This window comes from Aphelocoma coerulescens, chromosome 1A, assembly GCF_041296385.1.
Source record: "Aphelocoma coerulescens isolate FSJ_1873_10779 chromosome 1A, UR_Acoe_1.0, whole genome shotgun sequence".
NCBI lineage: Eukaryota > Metazoa > Chordata > Aves > Passeriformes > Corvidae > Aphelocoma > Aphelocoma coerulescens.
In genome coordinates this window covers 43,125,522-43,139,329 of record NC_091014.1, presented here as the reverse complement: position 1 = coordinate 43,139,329, position 13,808 = coordinate 43,125,522, and positions in this window count along the sequence as shown.

Genomic DNA, 13,808 nt, shown 5'->3' with positions numbered 1-13,808 from the left:
AAAGAACTTCCTAATATCTAATCAAAACCTACCTTCTTACAGTTTGAATGTCCTTATTCTGTCACTACATGCCCTTGTAAAAAGTCCCTCTCCAGTTCTTTTGTAGGTTTACATTAGGCACTGGAAAGTGCTATAAGGTCTCCCCAGAGCCTTCTCTTCCTCAGTTTGAACAACTCTCAGCCTGTCTTCAGCAGAGAGGTGGTCCAGCCCAAAGCATGCACACCAGGTGAGGTCTCACAAGAGCAGAGGAGAAAAATCTCCTCCCTTGACCTGCTGGTCACATCTTTTTTGAAGCAGCCCAGGATGTGGTGGGCTTTCTGGGCTATGATTGCACATTGCCAAGTGGAGCTTCTCATCCACCATCTCCCCCAAGTCCTTTCCTCAGCTAGTCTTGATCCATTCTCTGCCCAGCCTGTATTTGTGTTTGGGATTGACCCGGCTTGGATGCAGGACCTTGCGCTTGGCCTTGTTCAACTTGATGAGATTCACATGGGCCCACCTCTCCTGTCTGTCAAGGCCCCTCTGGATGGCATCCTTTCCCTCCAGCATGTGCACTGCATCACACAGCTTGGTGTCTCTTGGTCAACTTCTCATCTGTCGCCAGGCATTCAGAGCTCCATGCACTCCAGCTGGTCACTGGCACAGAGCATGGCATCCCCTCCTTGTCTCCCTTGCCAGACTCTCCTAAAGAGCCTGTATCATTCCATTTTTATAGTCCAATCATAGCAGCCATCCCACCACCTCTTTGTGATGCCAATAAGATCATAGCTCACCTCTCTAACTCCTCTTGTTTATTTCCCATGCTACATGTACTTGCATACAGGCATTTAAGTTGAGATCTAGATGAAGATTATTTGTTGACTGAAGAGGCAGGAATTCCTTTGTGCTGCTCTTTCAAGTACTCGAATGCTCATCTTTCAAAGAAAGGTCCTTCCACACACACCACTATGCTACCAGCTGTTTGTCTGGTCACAGTGTTCCTACTTTTCTTCAGCACTGGGGGAATATTGTGGTGAAAGGTGCCAGACTGAGCCTGTACTATGACTGTTTTGGGGTGGGATAGGCTAGTCCCTCATATGAACCTAGGCAGAGACCTTCGATGACTGTCACCTGGGCTAACATTGCTGAAATGAGTGGCCTTGCCTAATATAAAGCTCTTTGGATTCTACATATGCAAATAGTCTCACATATATATTTATAAACAAGGTAATTTCAGCAATTTCCAGGGAAGAGTGTATACCCCAAATTCATGTTTCTGACTGACTTTATTATGTACTTTTACAAATTTGATGAAAGTAGATGAGTCAATTTAATTACCTGCTTCAATTTCTTGATGACTATTTCAAATATAAAACATAATTATCATTTGGTCATATAGAAATTTGCAGTTATTTACCATCCATTTATGTTCATAAAAATTACCATATAATTAGAAAATTATTGACTTTTTTCCTGCAAAAGTGTGCACTCCCTAAGAGCCTTTATCACTTCAAACATACAGACTATATATTTGTCTTCAGATTGTGCATTCAGCAGTTGTTCTACTGGTTGACTTCTGTTCTATACATACATACATATGTATGTATTACTAACAGAGGTTCAATTGTACTATACTGACATTGAAATTCACAGTTTAGGGCTTCAGCTTGCAACTTTAGACTGCTTTACATTTCTCCACATGCTCAGAATCATTATTTTCTGCGTATTTCCAACAGTGTAAGAACATAAATAAATATAATTTAAAAAATCAGTATTTCAAAACCATGTGATTGCTATTTCTGATTGCCTAATCTTTACTTTGGAGAAAGATTCATATTCATGCACCTAATCCAGCAAAATATTGCTATATCTGAAGTGAGGCAAACAGTAATTTGAATGATTTTGTGTGATTGCATTAAGTTTGCATGGAAAACTTTGGCAATGGCAGGACTACAAGGGTGGCTTCCGTGACAAGCTTCCCCCCTGTTCAACAAAGCCTATTCCAGCTGGTTCCAAGACTGCTACAAGGCCATGTCTGGCTAAGGCCTCTGGGATAACATTTAGGAAAGGTTTAAAAACTGCTAGGCAGCAGTGGCTGGAGAAAGGAATGAGAACATATGAGAGAAACAGCCCTGCAGACACCAAGGTCAGGGAAGAAGGAGAGGGAGGAGGTGCTCCAGGTGCTGGAGCAGAGATTCCCCTGCAGCCCATGGTGCAGCCCATGGTGAGGCAGCTGTGCCCCAGCAGCCCATGGAGGGTCCATGGTGGAGTAGATACTCCCCTGCAGCCCATTGAGGACCCTGCTATAGAGTGAGTGGATGCATCCAAAGATGGAAGTGTCTCCTTGGGGTATCTGGAACAGGTATCTGGCAGGATGTGGCCCAGTGAAGTGGTGGAGCAGGTTGGCTGGAAGGACTTGGGACCCCATGGTGGACCTATGCGGGAGCAGGCTGTTTCTGAATGACTGCAACCTATGGAAGGTTGCAATCAAACTGGAGAAGTTTGTGGATGAGTCTCCCATGGGAGGGACCCCATGCTGAAGCAGGGGAAGAATGAGAGAAGGAAGGAAAAGCAGAAACAACGTGTGATAAACCGCCTGCAACCCCCATTCCTTAACCCCTTGCACTGCTGGGAGAGGAAGTAAAGCCAAATCAGGAGTGATGCTGGGCCTGGGAAGAAGGGAGCGATGGGAGGAATCTTTTAAGGCTTAGGTTTTACTTCACATTACCCTACTAGGATTTGATTAATACATTAACATTTTGCTTAATAAACTAAATTATATTCCATGAGTTGAGTCTGTTTTCTCTGGGATGGAAAGTCCTTCTTGTCCTTCTCCCAACCCAAGAGCCTTTGGTTGTATTTTCTCTCCCCAGCTCAGCTGAGGAGAGGAGAGCTAGAGTAATTCTGGGCAACGAGTGTCCAGCCAAAATCAACATAACACAGTGTGGCATATATTTCCTTTAATCTTATCTGAGCATCCCTTGTTAAATTTTTAGTATTCTTGTGACTGTTCATTCTGTTAAAAAAAAAAAAAAGAAACAAAACAAAACCCCCAAAAAACCTAAAAACCTATTAATTCCATTTTAATCCCATGAAACTCTGGTTTTGTAATAAAAGATCTTTTGTAATGATAAGCATCTTCATTTATAGTACAAGTGAAACATGCATTTTAGAATAGAAATCTCCAATCCAAAGGACTTTTTCTCTAAACTTACCTTGGATCACCTCTTCCTGTTTCACCAGTTTAATTATCTTGAACATAAATTACTGTATTTTTCCAAGAGTGGCATGTTCAAAATTATTACACACAGAGAGTCTTTTTTTCCCCTAGAGCTGTGGTGTGTATTCTTCTGGTATTTTACTGTGGCCTTTAAAAGATATCGACGCCATTTTGCCTTTTATAACTTCCAAAAAATAAATTGCTACTTGCTCTCTTTCTTAGGGCTCTAGATGACAACATAAACACAGTTCAAAACAAATATGACTAAATTTTCAATGTCTATAATAGAATGATTTTTCCATATATTAAACCCTTTAATTTTTCCTGAAAGGCTATGAAATTAGTATGGGGGGGTGTTAATATTACACTGCCTTTGCGATATAGTATTTTGTAAAATATAATAATCTCACTCTGAAGTTCACTAGTGTTGTTTGCTTTTTTATTTTTAATTTAATAAGCAACTCAGCATATATTACACTATGTTAAAATCTCAAACAAAACTGCCCATGACTGAAATTATTATCTTCCAAAGAGAGGACTGACAGTGTATAAAGTACAAATATCAAGATTTTCTTCCTAATACTTAACAGATTCTAATATTTAGTTAATATGCCTTACATCAAATATAGTGTTTCAGACAGATGATTACAGACTGATTTTCTGAATTAGATTTGTAGCTGCCTTGCATTGCTGGCAGATCAAGTCCAACTGGAATCCAGTCACTAATTTCAATGGGAGCTGTGCATATGTTTTATAAACCTCCAGGTTTAGTTCAAGAAACCTTCTCAAGAACCTATAGCTACTTATGTCCGGGTGGTGTATTGTTTTTTTTCAATTATGAATTAAATGCTTACATGTATTTTTCAGGTTAAGAAAATCTGACTAGTAATCAAGTCAGTTTTCTTTTATTCATCTGGAATTTAAGGGGATTCACATCCATTATTTGTTAAAAAAGCATATGATCATTACATTTTCAAAAATATTTACAGCAAGAATTTTGAATTTGCTGTTCTTGTCAGCTGAATCTCCCATAGGGGTGGGAAAATGTAATCTTTGTGCATGCAAATGCAGGTTTTTGCTTATGCAATGACTATATGCAAATTTTGCTTAACTAGTTTGTTGGTTGTAATTTTAAAATATTTGAAAACTTGTGGTGTTCACTCCATTCCCTGGCATCCACTTTTCAGGAGATAATAATTCTGGGTAGAGGGGGATTAGTTTGTTAAGAACAATGTATTGATTGTCTTGCTAGGATGCAGTTAAAATAAAATAAAAACCTTAGCTGGTACAAAAAGTTCAGTTTAATCTATAAATTCAGTGTAATCCTAAGAAGTATTGAGGAGGGATAAATCATGTAATATCAACTATGGAGAAAGTCATGCAGTCACCTGCTATGATAAAAAAAAAAAAATTGTTTTGTTCCACAATGCAAAAAAGTAGAGTATATGAGATCCAAAAGTATCTGAGCCCTTTACCAGTGCATTCCTGAGAGTAATACCTGACAGCAACTCTGTTACAGATTATAGAGGGAGAGAGTTATTTAGGAATTTATTTACTCTGAGGAAGTAGTTGTTAATAGCTTTCTATCTGTATTCAGAAGTTTTGCTGGGCACAGAGAGGGACCTTCTGATTTAGAGAGCTTTTGTCATTCATGACCTAGAAGCAGTGTGGACTCCTTTTGTATGAGACTATAGTGACAGAAAAATACACATTTTAATTCTTTTAAAAATTGCCACTGACTGTGAATGTAAACTTTATTTGCCCATTTTTTCCCATTCTGATTTGACTTTTCTCCATAATTTACCTTAAATAATTACCTATCCTATGTATTTTCAGCTCCACACAACATTTCATTGTGTTCATGTCTGCAATTTTTTGGGTAGTTAGATCAGATTTTATTAATAATGTCTTCCAACATCAAGTATCATGCTCTTTTTTGTTATGTCCATTCTTATTTTGCTTCAGAACATCTGTATTTCAAGTTCTTGTTTCTGAGTCCATGCACTTGTTTTAAACTGTAGATTAAGTAGCTTCATGTTTTATTTTGCTTAAATATTCACAAAATACATGTACATACTTTCTTGGAGAAGGAAATTACTACTTAAATCTCAGTTCACTAAAGTGATTAGCCTTTTAATCATTTGTATGTAGTAAATTGCCCTAATAAATGGCTCTTCTTTATGTATGAAAAAAATAACGTGGATCAGAAGATGATTTTATGTAACATAGGAATGTCTTCATTAAAATATTTCCTACATTATCTATATTTATGTAATAATGAATTCTGAAAGCAGAGGAGTTCTATGAAAAAAAAAAACAAGTTAACTGCTATTTCTTTTCTGGTATTTTCATGTCAAACAGGGCCAGGTCAATCATAAACCCAGGACTGTATTGCAGTCACACATTTCTAGAATAATAGATTAGCAATACACAGTTTGGCTAAAGTTCACTAAACTGTTCTGGTATCCTTACGGCTGAAAGTTGTAAGAGTTGTTATGAAACTGTTACTGATGATGACCTCAAGAAACAGAGTCTTCATCTTAACATTTACTATTTTCAGGGTGGGTTGTTTTTGCCATCTGGATGATTATTTTACTATGCAAAAAATTTGATTCCCCCTTTCTTCGGGAAGGACTTAACATTAACAAGCAGGTCTTGAGCTGTTTTTCATTTCTTTTTTTTTTTTGAAAAAGCAAAATTATATAAATGAATTTTGGCTCAAGTGTTCTTTAAAGACAGTATTATTCCTTTCTGTACAGAATAGTCACTTATGTACTACTGCTGCTTTCAGTGTTCTTCTCCAAGACATATTTCATATATTTGTTCTTGATGTCTAAAATTACTGGCTGAGGGTGTTTGTAGTTAAGTCAATATTTGAGCTATGCAGCATAGGCATTTAGAGAAAGGCCAAGTCCTGTGCTTGTGTAGCTGTTTCATCACTGTAAATTCCCCAGTAAGTACTGCACTCCTTCATATTTTGAAAGAGTAATATAGTAGTTCACATATGTGCTGTAAGCAAACTCAGTGGACTAAAAGAAGGAAAGAATATTTTCATCTGTTTTGTAAGAGTAGATTAATATTCCAGTATTTTTGCATAAAAGCACAACAGTTAGTTGTGATTCCCTGTTAATTTTCCAGAATTTTATAGCATTAGCTACCTTACTTCCATTTCCTTTTTTTTAAACATTAAAAAAAGGGGTTTTATACACTATATGTTAATTAATATTTATGTTGCTAATTAATAATCTTACTGTTTGTTTCAATATGTACTTTGTTAATTAACATTTGGTTTTTCTTCTGTTTAGACTATGACTCTCCCAAAATAGCATTTTGACCCTCATCAGTGCACACAGATTTAGACCACTTGGTTTGTTAATGCAGCTACTGCACTATTGAGGTAGACTTTGTAGCAATACTTTAAAACATCTATTTCTAAGGCAAAAACATGATTTTGCTGATTACAGATAGATTAACAATGAGAATGGAAAATCAACAACTCATAAAGAGAATAAAGAAACTCCATCTGTGGGATTTCATTGTGGGAGAGGTTAAGGGATTTGTTCCTTTATTTTTTAAAAGTCAAAAGAGTATGGAAATACATTGGGAATGGACTTGTTATGACGGTTGCATTTGTATGTGTCTTTCTTCAATTTGAAGTTTCCCTGTAACAGCACTAATATTTCTGGAATCTACTGTGTTGACACAGTGCTGCTCCATGATCCTCTGTGTCTGATGCAGTCAGGCAGGCTTAGAGACCAGTGGTGTCTGGTAGTTGAAGTCCAAGTGTGATTTATGCAGAAGCCAGTAAGTTTATGTTTGGCAGATGCTTGGCTCACAATGCAGATAGCTCTGAGTTTCACAACTGAATTGTGCTACCATAGTTCTTCTCCTAACACATAATCTTACATGAGTAAAAAGCACGATCATCACACAGTGCACTGTCTGTTACAGCCCGTGACATACCAGATAATTCCTGCCTTCTCTTTTCTGTGGTCTGGGACTGCTTTTGTGAGGCCTGAGAAAGGAGTGAATTTAAATGTGGTTTAGCATTAAACAGGATAAAAGTAAAGTAAGGGTTGAACTGGAGCCAACCATAGCATAAAACCCTTAAAATATCGTTATAAAAGGCCAGCAAAGGACATATGCAAAGGTAGAAAGCAGAATATTTTGTTCCTTGTTGTGGGTGTGACAAACTCCCAGGCCATACTCACCAGTATCACATGGCAGCCCAGTATTTGGTTTTGGTTCAGAGCAGTAATTAGAAACAAGAGGTTTGCAGTGACAGTAACCATCCACTGCCAAGGAAGAAGGAAATTCATCATCCCCAGGATTCCTTAAATTGAGACAGGATGTTTTTATGCTCTAGTAAACCACAAGTTATTGGGCTTGACAGTATTCACTTACAATTTAAGGGAAGATGATATGTTCCACTACAGGAATTATTGGTGAAATTTTGTGGCCTGTGTTAGGCAAAGATCAAACTAGATGATCCTTATGTCTTAAAATCTGTCCTTAAAATTTACAGCTGCTCAAAAAAAAACCCTTGTAAGCAAAATAATGAAAGGAAAGAGGAGGACTGAAACATCAATCTGAAATGTTTTCCTTATTGTTTCCAAGTACCATTGTTTCCAAGAATATAGGGAATTTCTGTCTGTTCGGTACTATTACATCCCCAGACTTGTTCATAGTCAGGTCTTAACCAGAAATTTCATAAACACAAAAAAAGCAATCTGTGAGTTCTCTACTACTTTTTCTTCTGGCAGTTGAAAGAAATATTGCCTACACCTCCACAGTGTGCATCACTCATGTCAAGCCATGTAGAGATTTACCTGCCTGTGCAATGACTGTCTATGCAGACAAAGAAATAGTGTCTTCTTACATGTGAGGAAACTAAGTTCAGGATGACTGAGTCACTCAAAGTTGTGAAGTTTCTGTCAGAGCCAGGGAATAAATAGAACTAGGCATGAATCTCTCATGCTACTAGTGTTAAGGCATTCCCTCCTATCTAGTTTTTTGCCATTCTGTCTCATCATGGAGCACTCTAAGAGAGAAAGAGAAGAAAAAAGGTCCTGGGGAACTAGACTGACAAAGTCCTGGCACACATTAAATCGTTACTGCTTCCTCTTGCTGAAACTGTGATACTACACAGGGCTCAGAGAGTGGGAGTACTCTGTGTGCAACACTTTAAAACAGATGAAAAGAAGATGGGGAGAATGGATGAATGCAAAAAGAAAATAATTCACCATATAAAATAAGAGAAGGGAAGAAATTTCTGCCTCTTTTCTTCACTCGTGCAAAAGAGAAGGCAAATACCAAAGCCAAAAGCTATTAATTCTATCTTCTGCTTTAGCTTTTAGCTGCATGCCTTATCCATTTTAGAACGAGTTGTAAATTTTAAAACTAATGTAATTTTAATTCTTAATTCTCCATTCACTGTTTCCGTTTAGGTTTGGGACAGTTCTGCTGCATGAGAGTGTAGTACGTAAAATTCTAAAAGTAAATCTTGGCCTTATTTTATTAGGGTTGAAATCTGACCTGATTTAGTCTATTTAAATTTTCTTTCATGTAATCACAGTCAAGTTGCTTTAACTTATAAAACTAGGTGCAAAGATGACTTTGCATTTTTTCCTTTATAGATTCATTTTAAATCATGAATCACACAAACGGAAATGCTGCAATTATGTTTGACTTGCACTTCCAGTTACATAGCTTGCTGAATTCTCAGAAGTTGTTTGTAAGATTATGGAATAAGAAGTACGTTACATGTACTTGGTGCAAATGTCAAAAACATGAGAACACACTGTCATAGTATTGACATACACCCTTTTATATTATGAAGTATTGATCTGCTCTTTCAAGCTTGCACAGAAAAAAAGAAACCTTGTGTCAGCAAGGGAAAATGAGTTTTTCATCTTTTTCGGAATGTTTCCAGAAGTTTATACACAATGGCTCCTTCAGATGACCCCACCCCAGAAAACTGTAGGAAAAATTTCTTTCTGTCCCTTCTTGCTTTCAGCTCTCTCTACGTCACACAGTGGTCATGGCTGGAAAAGGATCTAAAGGTATTTCTCAGAAGAGTAGCATCTGAAAACTTATCCCTGAATAAGAAAAGTGGCAGATCAGAACACTTAAAATATTATTTATGAAAATTATTTCACAGTTACAGAAAATTATTTCAGCAGTTACTTAACTGAAACTCCTTTAGCAACAATACCTGATCTCACTTTCTTTGTCTTGTCTACTGATAATTCTAATATCTGTATTGGAAGCAAAGAGCATTTAGTTAAAAGAGTCAAAGTGAAGCAAAAGGAAGCAAAAGCTTTTCCATAAAAGTATCACTTTTTTGAACTCAAAAACCAGGTGTTTCCAGAACCTATCCATCTTTAAATTACCTACAGAACCTGCAGGTTCAGGTGCACTGAACTGCAATTCATCATGTATTGTTCAGGTTTTAACACCTGAAGGACTCAGTACAATGACAGTTGAGTCTCAGAAAATTCAGTATAATTGCATTTACTCTGATTGACAAAAGTAAGATGAAGGATTTCATTTAAGGTGTGAGATCACAGTAAGTAGGAATGCTCCTGTGAATTTTTCAGCTTTAGTTTCAGCAAAGATATCAGCTAATAAAATTCATATTGTCTCATATGACATCCTCTAATTGCTGCACTCCATCAGTTGTAATGGAAATTGGATAATTTACTACACAAAAAAATTGATAGATTATTGGGGCTAATGTGCTTTTTTGATAGTACCCTCTGGTAAGTAATTTTTCAAATAGCCTTTTATTAAATAAACTTATTTGAAAACAGCCTGCTTTTCTGCAGAACTGTGGATCTCTGGATGTACACGCCCATGCTGAGAAGCAAATTACATGTGAAAGCACAAGAACATCTGCAATTTAAGCTCAATTTATTACTTACAGAACAGCTATTTCATACAGAGTTGCATGACTTTTCTCACTATTTAAATACACCTTTCCCTACCTAACTTGGCAAATGATACAATATTCTTGGGAAAAGAGAAGTAAAGACCAAAAGAAGAGCTGTGATTGCTGCTTTGATAGTCTCTCAAAGCCTAGATGCAGTACTTGGAAACTGTACCATGAAGCCTGCAAAAGCCATGAGACACTGAAAAAAAGAAAGGTTTGCTCAAGGGTTGCCAGTGTGAAAACAGTGATCTAACTTTGTGTAACTGGCAAGGAACTTGGTACACTTAATTCTCAAATAGGCAGGGCTAAAATGTCGGTAAGGATTATGTTGAATTTTTAAGCACTGTCAAGGCTGATACAGCAAATATAGTAATGATTAAATGCTATATGATGCTACAAGCACCAAGAAGCAACTTCTCTTCTATTCTGTGTGAAAGTATCGTGTGTTCACACAGGATGCAGCATAATGCTCTCCCACTTTAGGATGCAAGTAGTCCAGAGCAAGTAATTTATGAAATGGGGTAATTTGCAGGCCTATGCTATAGACCTTTTGCAAAAAATGGAAAATTCTTCTAGCTTCCCCCCCTGCCCCCTTTTTTTTTTTTTTTAATAATGAGCTCCTTCTCTTTGCATAGACTGTTGGGGTTTTTTTAAAAAAATCACAGAAAATTTGCATGTGACTTAGAAGTGTAAAATTTTGCAGGAACATTGACAGTGAAGTAATTTGTAGCAAACTATTTCTGTTGGGGAAAGAATTAAGGAGCATAAGGTATTTTATAAATACATCAAAGGAAGAAAGTGCTAGAGAGAAAAGTGATCTGGGAATAACTATTCAAAACTAGTTATGGCAATGCAGATTTCTAAGAAAAAAACATTTCACAAGGGCAAGAAGTAAAAATGGTAAGATACTGAAAAATACTCAGTCTTAAAGTCTACCTAACCTCCTCAGTTGCTACTCACTTTAGACATACTGATCTCAACCCTCAGAAGGAGATTTTTTTAATAAGAAGGTACTGTGCAAAGCTTTACATTTCAAAATCTGTGTCAGTTGCAATCCAGACATCCAACAGAGCAGGCCTCCTTTGGACCTTTTGAGAATGGATTTTGTAGCACAAAGAAGAAATGAGTAGAGGTAAAGGAAGATACACCAGTACTGAAATTCCCTCCATGCTTTCTTGCTAGCACTAGGGTGTGGGAGAGGAAGGGAGAAAAGGGCTCTCTCATCTCTCAAGAGGGTGAAAAACTGTGTAATGTGGCTGGCAGTGCCAATGCCCAGGAAGAAGAATCACTCTTGGTCTGGTTTCCTTCTAGAGCTCAAGCTGGCACTTCTCCATGTGTGGTGTCTTGTACCTGCTCCACGGCTGATCACGGACCCCAGGTAAGCTGAGCCTTGAGTATTGATTACATACAGAATAAATAACCCTCAGATTTACAGCCAATTGTTGCTTGCTCATGTGGAAATCTCTATTGCACAAAAATTCTCAATGTTTACCAACGGTCGTTTTCAAAAAACAATAGCAGAGGTTTTGCCAAGAGCACAGGGGTTATGCAACAGCCTCTCTACTGTAGTTGTACTGTTTAGTTTTGTACTGCCAAGGAGCTGTGGGTATGAGGTAGGAAGACCATGTAGGATTTGCTTTAAATTTTCTGCTTTGTGATGCATCATCTGGGGCATGGTTAGGAGTTTCCTGCTGTGGAAAAAAATCACAGAGAATCTGCTATTTCTTCCAAATATAATAGGTTCTCCTGGCATTTCTTATCAACAGAGAATCACGTCTTGAAACATTTTCAAATCAAAAGCAAGAGGGAAAGGTACTAATGTCAGAGTCATTGACACTTGTGACCATGACTTGGGTCTATTAAGCAGTGACTAGGGATATGTTCTGAAAACTTCCCTTCTGATATACTAGCTGAACAGAAAATCCATTTTCCAGGGTCTGCTGAGAGAGCTGAGATCTTTTGCAGGTACATACTGGGGAGGCCATTGGACCCACAGGAGTGTGGGATAGATTCATAAGCATGGTTTTAGACACACAAAAATTATGTGTAGGTGTGTATTGGGGAGGATGAATAAGGAGAGAAAAGAAGGTAAAAACAAGAATGCTTAAATGTCATAACACATAGAAGCATTTCAATTACATCTGACCATTTCAGTGACAGCTTTTAGGGAAGCGTAGCTCTTCTAATGCTTTTCATCTTGAGACCCTACAACACTGTATGGAATATGTTAGTTTTACTATTTCCTAGGTAAATCTAGGCCAAAGAAGAAAATGGAGCTGGCCAGGATCACTCAGCCATTCAGTCAGTGGTAGAATTGGATTTTTAATGAGAACATTTAGTTCTAGAAGAGTCTTCTACTCGTTATTTTCTACCCATTCCCACTTAAGTGAATGAAAAGATCCTCAGGAATCATTATTGCTGATACCAGAGGTTTTTAACCCTGCCTTCTTTCTGGAAGATTTTCTTCCTTCTAATCCAGAGAACACTGTAAAAGGCAAATAGAACAACAGCTTTTTGGAGATTTCTGGGATTGTACAAAATAGCAAACAGTTACTTGTAAAGAAACCCAGCATTTCAAAGATAAAACTTCCTTTCTTTTAAATAGTAAAATTATTTTGTGCATTTTTAGCAACAAACTTATGTTAAATGATAATTTGTAACATTTATATGGAAAAAAAATACAGTCCTGTCTTTTCTCTTTGTCAATGTGCACGTATTGTATATGAAAGAAGATTTGTAAATATTCAAATAAGATAATGAAAATAGTTCTTCAATGATTAATATTTGGTTGATTTAAATAGTTTGCTCTTTTTTTCATATTTGTGTTATATCTGCATGGAGATTATGGAGGCATAATTCTTATTCTAAAATATATTATTCAAGAAAAGCACTTCAAACCATGTAATTTTACTGAAATATTAAGCGTGCCAGGGCTAGTTTCAGAAAATGAATTCACTTCCTTTGACTTCATTCTTTATAATATGCAGGCACCAATCACATTAACATACTATTTTTCAGCAGGACCTTCCTTTATGCAGTGCAGGTAAAGTCCTTATCACATAATGTACCACTGTTTCAGGTATTGTTCTCTACTCTTCCCTGTGTAGCCTCCTGCTCTATGCGTTGCACACTGTGCAGGCAATTACAAAACTTATTCATTCCCTTTCCTTTAATTCTGGGAAGCATCCATGAAATCAAAGACACATAAGACTCACAAAAACTTACAAATATCTTCTTAAAAATCACTCTTGAAAGAAGGGAAGCTGAAGCAGAAGGAGCTTAAGGTCAAACATTTCCATTAGTATGGCATGTAAAACAAGAGTTCAGCACTTGGCTCATAGCAGTAACTTACAGCCCTCAGTGATACAAGGTAGAAGTTCAAAATTCTGACCTCCAATTTACATTACACTTTACATTTACATTACATTACACTAATTTACATTTCACTGAGTCTCAGACATTAGATTGTCAGGTAGAAAAAGTTGTCCAGCTGGAGGGAGAGAAAAGGAATTCAGCTTCAGCACTGCAACTACATGTGGTGCACAGCACAGGGACAACGTAGGATGTTACTCTTTGTCAGAAAGCGAGAAGACGTATCAAGCTTCCTCCTCTGGAATCTCTGTCTGTTTAGGAGCCAAGGAATGCAAGATCGCTAATTTCCCTTGAAACATCTATTTC